Raw genomic sequence first — 3270 nt, forward strand, 5'->3', positions numbered from 1 at the left:
AACAATGCTTCCATTCTGGGCTGAGAATGCTCCTTGTAAAGACAAGCGAACAAAAGGAAAGAGGGGATGGTAGTAGCAACTCCTGCAGTGGCCATTGTCTGAGGATCACACGTATATGTATGTGCACATTGAGCAGGTGTGTGTGTGTGTGTGTGTGTGTGTGTGTGTGTGTGTGTGTGTGTGTGTGTGTGTGTGTGTGTGTGTGAGTCAGTGTAACTACATTGTTAAGACATCAGCAACTGAATCTCATTTTGTCAGTGGAAGGCAGACAAAGTGTGCGGGGGTCCATCGGGAGCTGGCTGGCTATTGTCTGGGGCCGAGCCCTGGTGAGGCCCTGGAGGAGGCCCTGGTGGGGCCCTGGAGGAGACGGCACGATCGGGGCGTCTCCCTACCCACCCCGCAGAGTCTCTGAGGGCCAAAGGGAGCGTGCCAGTGAGACCCAGGAGACCAAGATGGTGGGGAGGGGGGTAAGTTCAGAAAGTGCTTCATTTACAGTCTGTCTCTTTCAAGTCCCAAACATCAGGCCGCTGCAGTCATTTAGGATGTGATGTAAAAATATTAAAAAATAAAGGGCTAAAATTTTAATTAAGGTAATTCTTAGTAGAATATGGGGAATAATACCCCATAATGGGGCTATAAACGTTCTGACTTAAGGCTGGGTTTTCTACTGACTTATTAATATGTACTTAAACTGTGGCAGTTTTTATTTTCAATTAAGTGTCTAACTATTTCTGGCATTGCACATTAATACAATAGTCAGACTGGTTTCATATTTAAATTTAAATTTAAATTAAATCCCTGTACACCCCTGTATTAAAATATATATTTCATCGATAAAAATAAACAATATAATTATTTTGTTTACACAAAAAACAAGAAAAGAAAATGTGCACTAAGGAGGCTCCATACATCTGCCCGATGTTATTGAACAGGAGATGAGTGTTGAAGAGCAGCAAGGCTCATTTCTCTTCGGTGTAGTAACGTCTCTATTTGCCATCCCTGGGGACTGCAGCCTGTCAGCGCGGTGGCTCTAGAGAGACAAATCCCCACACCGTCACTGGGGGAGATCACTTCGTTTGTTTTGTGTTAATCGACTCCAATCACACTCAGCTCTATCCCTCTGCTGGGGAAACTCTCCCCGCCCTCATGATGCAAGGCCTGACCCTCCATGGTGTGGGAGTCCCCCTGTGTCGTCGTCCCCCCCCCCCCCCCCCCCAACACACACACACACACCCTGACTAACATTGCCTGGCTTTACCAACAACAGTGCCTAACTCGTGCATCGGGTCATGGTGTTGTTTGTGCAGGTTGTGGATCACTTGTGTGTTTTAGTCGAAGTGTGTGTGTAATTGTTTATCATTTCGTCTGTGTGTTATGAGTTTAATGTTAGTTTAGCGTTATCTCTCCAGGGTCAATGTGAATGCCTTTATTAAGTATGCCCTTCCTTCCTGTCCTCCCATTGAGTGATGAGTTCATCTTGTATAAGTGTGTTCCCTGCTTGTGACTTTTCAAAATAAAAGACTAATGGCCAAAAAAGGAAGTAACACTCTGAATCGTAACTTCAGAGAAACCCAAAGACGCTACACTATATTATATGTGTGTAATACACTATGAAGAAAAATGCTGAACAAATTAAAAATACAAAGCAAATTCAATCCGGACATTATTTTGCAGTAGAACTTTGCACCACACCAATATACTGACATAATTGACAGCGCTCTAAAAAAGGAGTTTAAAGGTGCTTTAAAGACTCATTACAAACACTAGTATGCAGCAGTCAACAAAAGACATCAATCAGACCCATCATGTTCTTGTGGCCAGAGGATAAATGAAAAGCCATTTAAACTTTCTGTGGGAGCACAGATCTGTAAACATGCAAACTATCTCAACGCTGACACGGGGTCTTCTTTTTGGTGCATCTCATTGTGTTCAGTCTGCCCCCACACCCCACCTGCTCACAACTAAGTTTCCCTCGACCTGTTGGAGGCAATAGAGTTTAAGTTCTTTTCTAGCGGAACAGCATGGTAAAAAAAGAAAAAAAAACACCACCAACTCCAACAACAAAAAAGAAAATATAATAATCCCCATTGTTGAGCTGAATACAGTAGCAGGTGCAGAGACACCCACTCCCCCCCCCCCCCCCCCCCCCCCCCCCCCCCCCCGACACTGCGCATGGTGAGCACCCATCAGGCACAGATGCGCCCCATCAAAGGCCATTTTAAACACCTCCACCCCATCATGCAAACCAAGATAACAACCTATTGAGTTTGAAGACTCTCTTTGGGCTCAGCACCTTGCTTATATTTTTGTACTTTTCTCCCCCCCCCCCTCCTCCCGCACTCTGTGTCTTCATTCCACGAAGCGTGTTTGCTGAGGAAATGTTTTTAGGTCACATATGGTTGGGCACTGCTGGCACACATGCTCCTATTATGCTGTGATGGGCGTTTGTAAATTGACAAGAAAACTGATAATGCGATAGCAGCAGTGTTGTTGAGAGAGAGAGAGAGAGAGAGAGAGAGAGAGCAAGGGAGATGGGGTGAGGAGAGAGATGGAGAGAGAAAAAAAGCGAATGATTGAATAACAGTAATTAAAGCAGTTATTCGTTCGGCGAGCACCTGCATGAGGGATGATATTGCTCCTTAATTCAGCTCAGTTTAACTTCTCTCAGCCGGTGGTGTTCAACTGCGGCTCATTAATGGCTGATTGGCATCGAGCTGTTTGCAAGAACAAAATGTTTACTCTGCTATACACTGTTTCTCAAGGCGGTTGTTGGGTTCAAACCATTTTTTACATTGCACATTATGCAAAGAGTCCTTATGCTGATGTTTTTCACATTTCTTTTTTCACCACCCCCTATTTACTGCAAAAAAAAAGGGATCGTTAAATATATGTTTAACAAGGTAAGAGTTTGCAGACTTGACCAGACTGGTGTTGATTACTTCCTGAGTGCTGAATACAGCATAAAAGAAATCCAGCCGAGATTCAAACGATACCATATACACATGGCAGACAAACATCATTCGCACGAGAGGGCATGAATGAATGAGTGGGATTCTTGAACGCAACACAACTTGTACTAGAGCAAAAAGACGTGTCATAGGCTGCGAAGGCTAAACGCATAAACACAAGAAAATACACACGGGTCCGTGCACTTATAAACACATTCACACATCCCAGTTATACTCCTTGCATTCTTGTCCTACTTTAGACAGAAAGTCTGAAAGAGAGCAGAGAGCAGCTGTAGCTTTATCGTCAATATTTACTCTTCAC

Source organism: Clupea harengus, chromosome 11 (assembly GCF_900700415.2).
Source record: "Clupea harengus chromosome 11, Ch_v2.0.2, whole genome shotgun sequence".
In the NCBI taxonomy this organism is placed as follows: domain Eukaryota; kingdom Metazoa; phylum Chordata; class Actinopteri; order Clupeiformes; family Clupeidae; genus Clupea; species Clupea harengus.